This window comes from Doryrhamphus excisus, chromosome 15, assembly GCF_030265055.1.
Source record: "Doryrhamphus excisus isolate RoL2022-K1 chromosome 15, RoL_Dexc_1.0, whole genome shotgun sequence".
Classification (NCBI taxonomy): domain Eukaryota; kingdom Metazoa; phylum Chordata; class Actinopteri; order Syngnathiformes; family Syngnathidae; genus Doryrhamphus; species Doryrhamphus excisus.
The window spans coordinates 16,338,477-16,352,540 of record NC_080480.1 but is presented as its reverse complement, the minus strand read 5'-3'; the positions used below and the strand labels follow the sequence as shown (position 1 = coordinate 16,352,540).

The 14,064-nt window shown below is 43.8% G+C and overlaps 1 long non-coding RNA gene across 2 annotated transcripts in view; it reads left to right on the top strand.

Moving 5' to 3' along the window:
- The window catches only part of LOC131103494 (uncharacterized), a 37,413-nt gene that overhangs the window by 9,639 nt on the left and 13,710 nt on the right, over positions 1 to 14,064 (top strand). For both annotated transcript variants that reach the window (XR_009119614.1, XR_009119615.1), the window contains exon 3: positions 479 to 712. This is a non-coding gene — a long non-coding RNA (uncharacterized LOC131103494). The remainder of the gene's footprint in view (positions 1 to 478; positions 713 to 14,064) is intronic.

Below are 14,064 nucleotides of genomic sequence, written 5' to 3'. Positions count from 1 at the left end.
CCATGACCCTAGTGAGAATAAGCACCATAGAATTTTTTTTTGTACATTTAATATTTTTAACAGTTGGGATTAAACCCGATCCACACCACATTTGTCCGTGCAGACCTCTGCCAAGGCCAAACAATTCTCATTTGGATCGGCACCAAAAATGTAAAGCTACCTTCTGCCTATGTGGGGAATTTTGCCCTTCATAAGATTCATGCATTATTCACCGGGAAAAAAAATGAAGGAAAAAATGTTGTAATCTTGTAAAGTTAAACATAGCAATTTTGTCTGGATCTGCACCAAAAATTCTTTTTCTCGGCCCGTACCCCCAACCTGCCCACATCCTGCGTGCACATGGCTTCCTGTGAAATCTAAACCTAGCTCATCACAGAATAGCATCAGTTATGTTTGGGAGCGTGAGTATGTTATTAAAAGACAAAGTCAAGGACAATCACATCTAAAAATCCCCCCCCCCTCCCTTTTTTTTGGACAGGCTCCAAATGCGCCGCTACAAAGGCGTCCATTCATTTGGGGGAGCCGTAAAGTGACGCTAAAAGAGGATGACGGGCTGCTTCACCGCCATGACTGATGATGGCGCGTGTGAGGAAAAACGTGAGCGTCGTGATCCGCTCTCTCGTGGGCCGGATCCGTGGGAGGGTGAGAGGTGTGGGAGGCGACGTGGAGATTCTCACACACACCGTGTCACACACTTCTCAAATCCTGCACGGTACGTTCAGGACTTTCAGGTGATGTTGATGCGTTCAATTCCGACGTTATACACGATATGAAAAGGAAATACTTCTTAATGTACGCATGTGCATATTTTAGTTTGGATTATCTTTCAGTAACATCACTCACTGACCTTACCTTATTATTTTATAATATATACATATATATTATTATTATTATTATATATGATATTATTAGAAATTAAACAGGCTGCATTTGTAAATAAGAATTTGTTCTTAAATTGCTTGCCTGGGTAAATAAAGGTATAATAAAAAATAATATTATATATTATATATAAATAATAAATATTAGTATTTATATAGTATTGTCACCTAAAAAATGCATGCATTCACAGTACAGATATTTTATTTAAATGCTGTGTTTCAATAATATTTTAGTTTTTTTTTTTAAATAATATATTTTTTTAAAATTCTTGGAATTATATTTATATTTATATTTATATTTATATTTATATTTATATTTATATTTATATTTATATTTATATTTATATTTATATTTATATTTATATTTATATTTATATTTATATTTATATTTATAGTACTTTATGTCATATTTGTATGGAAGGTAATGCAGTATTACTGTACATGCAGTATACTTAGCAAGCATAGATTTTCAGTTGTTTTAAAAGTGACAAAAAGATTCCATCGCACCTCCGCTCCAGAAATAACCTGCAAGTTCAGTAAGAATCGGACTATTAATACGATTTAAATGTGGATTGCAGTCAGCCAAACCCCCCCCCCACACGTCCACCCCCACCCCCCTCCACAGCCTCCACTCTCAGCACACCAACACACACAAACCCACTTGTGTGAACATTAAGTTAAATGATCCAGCACCGTGACCCATCTGGGCCGAGAAGAATAAGCGCTCCTGACGCATGTGTTGTCCTCGCCGAACTTCAATTTTCGTCTCGTGGCTGCGGATGCTAATTTGCTATTGGCTAAATGGGGGTAGACACACACACACACACACACATATACATATATATATATACATATATATAACAGCATCCCACACATGTGCACGGCCACACAGTGTCATAAATAGAGCGACGGTGGCAATCGGCAGGCCTGGATGGGGGCCAGCTCTGCACCAGCTCACTAGTTAAATTATTAACACCAACTGAAGGAGAGTGGGGAGGGGGGCAAAGAGAAAAGAGGAGGTGAATGGAGACAAGCCGCACATCAGAGGGGGCTTGGTTAAATGGGAATGTGTGTTTTTTTTTTTTTCAAACAGAGCAAGAGAATTTGGGATGAGTGCAGGAAATAAACTGGAGTTTTTTTTTTTTTGCTCCCGTGGATGGCATACTAATGGTGCATGGGCTTGTATTGCTGTGTGTGTGTGTGTGTGTGTTCAGCAGAGCGATGGGCGGGGAAGAGAGATGGCGAGAGATCTGGGGATGTTGGTTCCGATCCAGAGAGTTAATGTTGCGCTCATTGATGGATAGAGTGCCAGCGAGGAGGCTCCGTAGCCGCACAAAGATGGATGGAACACAAATAGCCCGCCGCTCTGTGCCCCGCCGTAGTTTGATGTGGATCTCGAATCGACATCAGGGAGCGCTGACATCACGTCACCCCACCTCGAAAAATTCTGCGGAAGCGAAATAGTTTGATTAGGTGTTGCGTGGGAATGCCGAGAGATGTTCTCGCCGCGCCCAAAATGATAAACAAAGGTGCCGATTGAAGCGAATAACACATAATCCTCAAGATACCGTGTGTGTGTATGCCCACTAGTGGCTGTGAAGAGTATTGGGCAGTGGTGACTAAAAGGCAGCCCGGGGACCATTTTCAGCTCGCAGCTTGTTTTTTCTTGGCCCTAAATTCATGCATTGTGAAAAAGACACAGTGGAAGTGGAAGTGTCAATCATTGGTTCTTCCATCATTCTGCCTTAACTCAATTACAGAATTTGCTTATCATCATGTGACTAAAATGCTATCATTGTTTGTATGGGGAAGTATTTCCCTGACGGACCGCTAAACACAATGTCACAATGTCATCACAAACACGACCCCGCCCCCCCCTCCCGAACTAAACACGTTGACAGGGCGGCCTAAAACGGAAAAACCTCATCTAACAGAGCGAGCTAGTTTAGCAGAGCATGCTAGCTCTTCTGCGCGATTCGCCGTGTCGTATTTTAACGCTTGCTAATGTCAAAAAGCGTTTTACGACGCCTGCTGACATCCTGCAAGTTCTGAGTGAAACGAGACAGGCTTCCTGTCGAAACACACGCAGGCCTTCAAAATAAAGAGCGCCACATCCTGTTGAGTTGTGCAAACAAATAATAATAATAATAATCAATTTATAACGCACTTTACATCAAATGAATGATCTCAAAGTGCAACAGTTACAATTAAAAATAAATAAAAAATAAAAATAAATAATAATAATAATAATAATAATCAATTTAATTTATAATGCACTTACAATTAAAAATAAATAAAAGATAAAAATAAATAATAATAAAAATCAATTTAATTTATAATGCACTTACAATTAAAAATAAATAAAAAATAAATAATAATAATAAAAATCAATTTAATTTATAATGCACTTACAATTAAAAATAAATAAAAAATAAAAATAAATAATAATAATAATAATCCATTTAATTTATAATGCACTTTACATCAAAAGAATGATCTCAAAGTGCAACAGTTACAATGAAAAAAATAAAAATAATAAAAATAAACAAAGAAATAATAAAAAAATAACTAAATAATTAAAAATAAAAACAAAATAAAGGTGCCATAAAAATATCGTTGGTAACCACGTCCTCCTTAACGACAACCCCTGAAGCCGACGTATTTATTTCTCAGAAATATCGTTATTGCTGTTTTACGGGTAAAATCATTAGTATCGCCCGTCACTGGTGCCTTTTGTAGTTGACAATTAGAGCGTGACCCATTTCAACTCTGACCTCCATTTCCTCCTCCGAACGCCCAACAACGGTGCAGGCATCAAACATGAAATATTTGTTCCTCATACGTATGAATGTTTTCAACTAAAACAAAAAAAAAACCAAATTATGTATTTTTGTACACGTTGTTGCCCACGAGGCGCCCACCACACACGCTCCCCGTCTTCCTCCTCCCCGGCAGGGGCGGGGTGGATGGTGGAGGAGCATCGGAGGGGTGAAGTGATCTGTGCGAAAGCCTCCTGTTCGATGCGGCGCGCGGGTTGAGGCAGAGGGGGATTGTGGGTAGCGGCTGTCTGCAGGGGTTGGGGGCGGCGGTGGCGGGCGGCGGCGATGAAGGGAGGGGCGGATGGGTTGCCGGGGCGGGCGGCAGCAGATGGCGTGCCACACTGCGAGGCCCGTCGGCTGGCATCCAGAAGAGAGGGAGGAGGGGACGGAGGGAGGGGATTGGAGGGGCACTGCTCCCAAAGTGCCAGCAGGCATCAGGGGAAGGAGAGCAGGAGACAGAGGTGAGGGGCTTTGGTGGGAGACGGGCTGCGAGACCGGCAGACATTTTTAAACGAGAACTCGCCTGCGCCGTTCGCCGCTTAATTGCGTCCACTGACCGACAACAACCGCAAAGCACACTTTTGACCTTTAGCCACTTACAGCGTCCGCCGCCGTCCAGGGACCCCAGAAGGAGGTCCCACTGTTTTTTGGCACGCCGCCGCCCGAGGATTGCCACCGATGTAGCGTGACGTTGGCACGGGCGGGCTGGAGGGCGGCGGCGGCGTCCGGTTGGCATATGCACTTTTGACAAGATGACACCAGGTCTGCGATGATGTGACACAAGTTTGGCAGACCTGGCGTCAAGGTGGCGTGAGACGAGGTCAGCCCGGGGGCCGTAAGGAGCTTGTAGAGGGGGTGTTCAACTGGCGGCTCGCTGAAAAAATTCAGCCTGGGAATGACAACGAACTGTCTTATAGAGGATCTTTGATTTTTGCGTTCGGCATTTCTTCCAAAGATGTCGAGCAGGGGTCTCAAACACGCGGCCCGCAGGACACTAGTTTGAGGCCCCCGCCTTGATATGAAAGTTTAATGTCAAGTTTGATATGGATGCTGTATGGTATCATGTACCCAGAAAAAAATATTACGTTTGATTATTGTTCATGTTAAAGGTTAAATAACTGTTAATAGTTAACCTCTCTATCCGTGTGGAAGTGGTAAGTTTTTCACTATTTAAGTTTAAAGGAAATAACTTGAAGGCTACCGTTTAGGTCGCTAGCTCTCTAGTTTGCGAGTTAGCATGTGTCTCAAGACCCTGCAGTTGCGCAATATTTTGTAGATTATCTACCTGTATCAGTAGCAGAGCGCTCTGGTTAAATAATTGATCTTTGATTTGTTTTTGCAGTAGGTTGTTAAGAATAATTCCATAATGGATCTTTGGGAAACTCTCGATGATCAACAAGTACAGATTGATATTCCATTGGAGCCAATTCCATAATGTTTGTGTGCCGAATCCTCCATCTTTTCATCCACAAAAATAGAAACTAGCAGCTAATTAATAAATGAACTTCGGTAAACGAGGTAAAAAGTTTTTCGAACACGGCATCAAAAGGCCCCGCGCAGCTGCGTCCCGTTTGTTTTTGCGCCCCGGAACTCCCGTCGCGCTCACTCCAGAGAGGGCACACGAGGGGCCTGAATATTTCATCTCCGAGATCGCTGTCATTCCGAATTCATGCGCGCACATGGGATGCTAATGCTAACCCACATCTTGGAATCTGTGCTAGAAGACAAAACAAGACAAAAGCCGAGCGCAAGCTAGGTCACGCGGCGGGTTGACCCAGTTCAAATGTGACGGCGTCGTCGTAACATTAATGGACGTTAGCTTGACCAGCATTGGCGTCGCATTGACGACGACGACGTCGCAGCTTTTTGCGACTCGATTCCCCTTTTCTGTATTCGAGTGCGAGTGCTTCACATTACCTGCAAGTGCTGCTGAAAACGAGCCTCCGTCTAATTAAGGAGCACCTTCAGCGGAGCGTGCACGCACGCAGACAGACACCAACACGCAACACACACCAACATGGCAACCCGCCGCTGCCGCCGAGAAGGCTCGAACAGATGTTGAGGAATTTAACATGCAAAAGGGAAGTGGGACTCGGCCGCCCCCCCCTCCCTCGCCTTCCCCCCTACACCTCCAACACACCCACCCTGTGCTCCACCTCTCAGTGTACACACACACACTCATACAATATTATATAATATATATATTATATCAAATGATATAGTGTATTATGACCCCAAACTCAAAGATATGGACGCTCACACATGCAAACTCATGTACATACACGTGCACATGCACAGTGGCCGACACCCCCCCCTAGGGCTGGCCCCCGCTCATAAGAGGGCGCCATGTGGCACTGTATTCCCCCTGGCACGAGGCAGCCTCTCTGCCAGCTCTGCATTGTCCGCTGCCTGCTGGAGAGCACGCGCCCGAAACGTGCCCCCCCCCCCCCCCCACCCCCAACCAACCCCTCCCTCCGCCCTCCCCTCCTTCGCTTTCATCGTGTTTACCGTATCCGTGCTGCGTTCGGGTCTCCAAAGTGTGCGTCGCAAACCTGAGATGAATGGGCTTGCGCGCAGGTGATGGCACGCCGTGGGGAAATCTACTTCTAGCCGCCGCGCCGCATTGTGTTGCCTTTGTGTCTCTCGCCAAATTTGCAACCTTTGTCAAACTCCACAAGCAGCCAACGATTGTTTTAAAAAGGGCTGGTGTTATAAAATTTGCCGGCGGGCCTGTAAAAACAAATGAAGCAGCCCCCACAAAGCCAGCTATCTTTTGATGAGTTATTTTTTTTTTTTTTTTAGTTCCTTGCATTTCATGAAGACGGATGGTGTCAAGCCCACCTGCACATCCATAAAACACAAACACCTGAAGTGAGCGACATGAGGAAGCCATTAGCATTGCCGTTTGCTATGCATTTTTTAGCTTTTCCATGAAGAAAATACTCATAACTCCAAACTTTTCATCTTTGGATGCCATTGGATATCAACTGGGGATGAGAATATACATGATCATTGATATACTGGGGGAGAAACAACATTAAAGAACTCAAATAAGCTAACTTTCCAGTACAATGAATGCTAATTTGTCCAGTTAACCAAGAAAAACAAGCTTTTTTTTCTATTTAAACATGCAACGCAACAATACTATTTAACACAAAAATGTAAATCTATATTTACATTATAAGGGGCGGCATGGCGGTCTAGTGGTTAGCGCGCAGACCTCACAGCAAGGAGACCAGGGTTCAATTCCACCCTCGGCCATCCCTGTTCTCCCCGTGCATGCGTGGGTTTTCTCCGGGTACTCCGGTTTCCTCCCACATTCCAAAAACATGCTAGGTTAATTAGCGACTCCAAATTGTCCATAGGTATGAATGTGAGTGTGAATGGTTATATGGATATATCAGACTCGGATATATCGGAAATTCGCTCACAACGGACAGATAAAAAAGAACCGATTTTTCTGTAATGCATTTCCAATAAAAATTCATTGCATATATCGGATTTTTTATAACGGATTTCGCCAATTTCGGACAAAATCTCCAGTCCCGTTCCAATGCATTTCCATGAAATTTCCCTCGCATATATCGGATGGCCGCATCGTGGCGCTCCGATTCGCCGAATCGTGACAGGCCCGCTATACGACGTCATTTGCAGCGTTTGCAGCGTTGCCTGCGCGTCCAAGTACATTGGAAACATAGTCAAGGAAGTGCCTTTTTATAACGGATAAAATCCGATTTACGCATATACCGGATATAAATCCGATATATGCGTAAAACGGACATTTTACGGTATACGCATATGACTGATTTCGCTTATATCGGACAATCCGATATATCCGAGGTTTACTGTAGATGCTAACGCTACTACTACTGAAATATCAACATTACAATTATGGCTTTTCTAATCATGTACAGCATGGCAAATGGTATTATTATCAAGCGTGCTGTAAAATGTGTCATTTTTCCATTCTGCGCGCTAAGCCTGGAGCGGCAGCTCCATTTTAATTACATTTGACAAAACCAATCAAATTAGTTTCCCCTGTAACAGAATGCACGACAGCTCGCGTCAACAACAAATACAGCTGAGGTCATAAATAAAGGAAAGTATTTTTGTGGAATAGTCCAACTGGAAAAGGAACATAAACATTGACGTGCGACACAGATTAAAAACAAATATAAAAAGTGCATAACATACCTGCAGTCAAAGTGTACATAAGTTTGTCGTCTGTGGTAAGAAGTGGCTCTTATACACAGCTGCTGCACCGAGGCCCGCTTAATGGGGGGGGCGAGATTCCGGGTAGCCTCATCTCTGTGTGCTTGGGTGAGAATTAGCCAGCTTTAGCGCTTGCCTCGCCTGCTAATCCCTTAATCTGGCGAGGCGGAGGAGGGAGGCTTTGCAGGAGAGATGGGGTGTCAATCCGTGTCTTCGCTTCTCTCTTGGCACTTCAGGAACTAACAAAACAAACAAGGGAAGGGGGAGGGGGGGTTTGCAGTCTAGTTATAAATAGGATTTTCTTAATTTTATTTGTGTAAAGATATGAAATAATCTTTGTTGCATACACGATTTAAGATTGACTGGGGAACTCCGACATGATTAATTAGTTCTGTTGAGATTTTGTACACATAATTTGACTCTTCACTTGTCAGTAGTTTATATCCTTAATTATTTAGATTGACGGATTGATGGATCTCATTGGATTAAAAAACTTATAAGGAAAAAAGGAATGATAGAATAGGAACATAGAATATATCCACTGTTTACTCCCCAAATGTCCTATAGATTGTCAATCATCCAGGTTATGCTAATCTGCAAAGATTGATTGGATGCAACTGGACAACGACGTTTCACCGTTAATCCAGAAGTCTTCTTCTACCAATGCCCTCCAAACACCCCCCCGTTACACAAAAGCCGCTTTCACCGCAATAACCGAATGCCCAGAAGCAAACTCCGCCATGTTGTTTATTCATTGAGGAGCGCGGTTGTGACTAAGCAGGACAGCTGGTCCGACAAGCGGTGTGAAAGAAGCCATGTTTGAAAGCCCTCGCTCAAACAGAGGATGCGGGTTTTGCGCCGTCGCCGATCATCTGCTTGGAACAATGTGCCGACATCGCTTCCCTCGAAGATTGTTTAATTCCACGGGAAGAGTGGCCACTAACGAGCTGTTTTGCCGTCAGACAGGAGAACGACTGTCCTGCATGACATTAAGTCAGGCACCCCGATTGTGGGCCACCCCCCTTTTGGGAGACGCCCACCTGAAACATAGAGTGAAGAAGCCATTTGAATTCAAAGTGAAACGTCTTCAGAAAACACGAGTCCAGTTGCCGCCGTTCAATCTTTGCGTATTACCTTAGGATTGATTTTTTTACATTTTATTTTGAAAGTGCGTTACCGAGACTCGCAGGAACCGTGTGGAACAGCAATACACGTTTTATCGGGTTACTTTTTCTGATTTAATATGAGTCTTGGTTGCAAATATACAAACATATACAAATACGAATGGTGCCAATTCGATTAAATGTTGAAATTTGTGTGTCCGGGGGGGCATGGGTATGTACGGGCCTGGCACTAATGAATATCTAATGTGCAACCCTAATTCCCCACCCAGCCCAGAGCGGCCCGCCTGTTAATCAGAACCCTTTAAACCGTTAATCTGGTAGTGGTGGTGGTTGTAAGGGGGGGGGGGGGGGTTGTGTCGTATGTCGTACTCGAACACACGGACATGCTGACACCTTCTTGAAAACCACTGCACACCCTCACCCGTCGTGTGGCTCGCTGCCCCCCCCCCCCACCCCCCCCGCCCCTAGACTCGTGTGACATATTGAGCGCCTGCAGCGAGATTCTTCCCCATGAGCGGCATTCCAGAGCAGGCCGTCCCACGGGAGCACCGGGAGTGGGGCCCGGCCAGTGCTGGGGCAGGGCAAAAGGGGGTTCGGAAGAGGGAGGAGGGGGGGGGGGTCTTGTTGATGCTCAAGTGTGGTGGGTCGTTATGATTGGATTTATTTATTCTCTGCTACTGTTGAAAATTAAAATTCATAATTTGGATTCAAATTTTAGATGAAAAATACTACAATATAGTGTGAATTTTTGCTATCAAATTTGTATTTTTTAAACACCACAATGTTTCATTTATGATATTAAACACAATGACATGTTATAATATTTTTCTGGCAAAATAACGTGCATATCCGCCTTTTTTGGAGCAATTATGGTGTGAATTTTTGCTATCATATTTGTATTTTTAAACACCACAATGTTTAATTTATGATATTTAATGACTAGATTAAACACAATGACATTTTATAATATTTTTCTGGCAAAATAACGTGCATATCCGCCTTTTTTGGAGCAATTATGGTGTGAATTTTTGCTATCAAATTTGTATTTTTTTAAACACCACAATGTTTCATTTATGATATTTAATGACTAGATTAAACACAATGACATTTTATAATATTTTTCTGGCAAAATAACGTGCATATCCGCCTTTTTTGGAGCAATTATGGTGTGAATTTTTGCTATCAAATTTGTATTTTTAAACACCACAATGTTTCATTTATGATATTTAATGACTAGATTAAACACAATGACATGTTATAATATTTTTCTGGCAAAATAACGTGTGCATATCCGCCTTTTTTGGAGCAATTATGACTGTAAGTTTAATAATTTAATCATTTTTACTTCTACTGTCGTACTGCAACATGTATTCGTCATTTTCTATACCGCTTATTCTGACTAGGGTGGCGGGGGTATGCAGTACTGCAACATGTTTGTTGTTATCTACAACAAATAGGAAAATATTCCATTCCTAATACTAAATTTCAGACGATTTTTTGGGGCTCATTTTGAGGTTTCCACTCTCCATTTGCACCAAAATGGCGACTTAACATGCATTTCTATGTGTATTTTCCTGTTAGTGATTTTTTTTCTCTCTCTTTGTCCTCTTTCCTCTCCTGGCTTTTATTTTATTTCTTCTTCTTCTTCTCCCCCCTTTCTGCCTGCTGCTGGTGAATATTTCATTTGCAGTGTCGGGCTGGTACATTAACCAGCGGTGCCAGTCGAGCTCGCTGCTTGTGGCTGTATAAAAATAAACACACTCTCGTTGTAATGAACAGATGTCACAGAATCTAAACACCCCCCCCCCCACCCACCCACCACCACCACCTCTCTCCTCTTCATCGCCGCACAGACACACACTTCAACATCAACCTCCTCATCCTCGCTCACGCATAAGGAGGGCGCACATGCGGGCACGTATGAACGTGCGGCGCCACCTCTTAAGTCGAATACAATCTGTTCTTGAAAGTATTCCCATAGGAAATAATCTAAATACAAATCACCCGTTCCCGGGGTCAAACTGTTACCATTAAGTCCGATTAATTTGACATTAGAAGCACTTATGGAGATGTAGAAACACGTGTAGGGAAAGCCTTAAGTGCACGGCTGTGCAAAATTTTTCTACCGAGGTCAGCATTCAAAAAAGTTGAAGTTAGTACATCAAAATGGCCAAACCGAACCAAAACGTTATTTTTTAGAATATGCGGAGGGCCAGTAAAAAGCAGACAATGTCCCCTGGAGAACCATCCTTTAGATCAGGGGTCTCAAACTCAATTTACTTGGGGGCCACTGGAGCTAGGGTCTGGGTGAGACTGGGCCGCATCAGGTTTTCCAAAAAAAAAAAATGCATTTATTAAAAACATAAAAATGAATAAACTTTACTTTGGTTCCGATTTTCTACAAGAAAAGCTCTGATAAAACATTCCACTGTTCTCAAATATCTTACTTTTTATTTTTATACACAAAATAAGATGAAAAATAAATAAACAAATCAATCAATCAGTAATACATAAATAAATATAATAATAATAATAAAACGGCAAATAATCAAAACTTAAGAAACCACATATAGTTGGTGGGTAGACAAATTATTTTTTTCAGATTAAAATGAACAAAGCATTATTAGAGCCCTGTAGACATGACAAAACACGACTATAGTCACATTTATACTCTTTATTTTATTTTATTTACAACATATTGCGCAACTGCAGGGTCTTGAGACACATGCTAACTCGCAAACTAGAGAGCTAGCGACCTAAACGGTAGCCTTCGAGTTATTTCCTTTAAACTTCAATAGCCAAAAACTTACCACTTCCACACGGATAGGGAGGATAACTATTAACAGTTATTTAACCTTTAACATGAACATTAATCAAACGTAATAATTTTTTTTCTGGGTACATGATACCATACAGCATCCATATCAAACTTGACATTAAACTTTCATATCAAGGCGGGGGCCTCAAACTAGTGTCCTGCGGGCCACATTTGGCCCGTGGGCCGTGTGTTTGAGACCCCTGATTTAGATGTCCATAGTGTAGTCCTGTGCATGCTCGAACCAGATAGTGGGGGGGGGCACACACACCCTTCTTTGCTGTTATGAGACCCTGATGATTTTTACAGACTACTTTCATGAGGTCCATGTCCCACAATCCTTGTTGGCACCATCAGGTCTGTGACAACGTTCTGGCCACATGTGTCCATATAAAAAGAAAAAGTGTGTGTGTGTGTGTGTGTGTCCATCCGCCTTGTTGTCACTATCCCACTCTTTTTTTTTTTTCCCTATTCCTTCATTGAGCGAGTGCCAGCGTGGTGTGTTTGCTGGCTGACAGGAGCGCAGGAGAGACGATTGTTCTCCTCGTACCCCGAGACCCTTCCCTGCCAAGTCTGAGATGAGAGGCGCTCTCGAGTGCTAACTCCTCGCAGTCGGGCATCTCGCGGCTAAACACACAATAACGCACGCACGCACATTCGGGAGGGTGATACCACGCTAGAAGTTGGTCAGATACACGGAGGGGTCTCAGTGGTGCCCACGCTGCAAAACGTACAAGGCAGTGAGGCCTGGAAGTGCTGAACAATGAAGCCTTATGCATACTGCAACCGTTGGTGTTATTGTTATCGGAAGCTAATTGGAATAGCTAATGTTCCAAATAGTCAGCTTGGATTTCCCAATGTCCTGCTTTGTCCTGTTTTGTTCTGTTCCGTTTGATTACGCCTATTCTTAGGAAACCAGGAAATCTTTCAATTTAAGTTGACGTGATGGATGAAGTAGGAAGCGATGGTCGGAGCAGGAAGCGTTGGACCAAGCGGGAACTGATTGACAGATTATCTACGCAGGAAGTCATGGATAGAAGAGCGATTCCAAAAGCGGAAGTGATAGCTGAAATAACGGAGGAAGCAGGAAGTGACATGTGGGAACAGGATGCGATGATCAAAGCAGGAAGTGATGGACAGAGTAGGAAGTTGTTGATGGAACAGGAAATGGTTGCCAAAAGAGAAAATGATCAGGACAGGAAGTGATGAGTGAAGCAGGAAATAAGCTATAGAGCAGGAAGTGATGGACAGAGTGGGAAGTTGTTGATGGAACAGGAAATGGTTGCCAAAAGAGAAAATGATCGGCACAGGAAGTGATGAGTGAAGCAGGAAATAAGCTATAGAGCAGGAAGTGATGGACAAAGCAGGAGGACAGAGTTGTAGAGATAATGAAATGATTGGAGCAGGAAGTGATGACAGAAGCAGGAAGTGATAGATGAAATAACAGAGGAAGCAGGAAGTGACATGCGGGAACAGGATGCGATGATCAAAGCAGGAAGTGATGGACAGAGTGGGAAGTTGTTGATGGAACAGGAAATGGTTGCAAAAGACAAAATGATCGGAACAGGAAGTAATGAGTGAAGCAGGAAATAAACTATAGAGCAGGAAGTGATGGACAAAGCAGGAGGACAGAGTTGTAGAGATAATGAAATGATTGGAGCAGGAAGTGATGACAGAAGCAGGAAGTGATGGAACCGAAGGTGAATGAGAGGTTGGCGTGATGAAGGGTGGAGGTCATTTGGTGGGTGAGGGCGAGGATGGGTAAGGAAGTGTGTGTGTGGGGGTGGGGGGCTGATCAGTGAAGTGTACGCGATGCCATGTGACAGGTCCAGCTGGGAGACCCCCCGCCCCCCTAGCGCTGCAAACTGGTCAATATGGAGGCCAATTACTGCTGCCCATGTGACCAGGGCATCATCCAACCCTATCATAACACACGAGCACGCTCACGGGCGCGCGCACACGCCATCTGTGCAGACCAGCAACCCCCCCCCCCCCCCCCCCCCCCCCCCATCACCACCACCACTACCACCACCTTCACCCCCTTCTGATCCAGTTGCAACGCGTGCACCTCCTACTTAACCTCCTAAACAGAGGCCAGACACGCCCCCCCGACCCCACCCTCTCTGACCCTCTGCTGCATGCCGTGAGGAGGAGGAGGATGAAGGTGTACTTTCACTCTGGACTGAACAATTCTTCTCCTCATGCCTGCACATCTG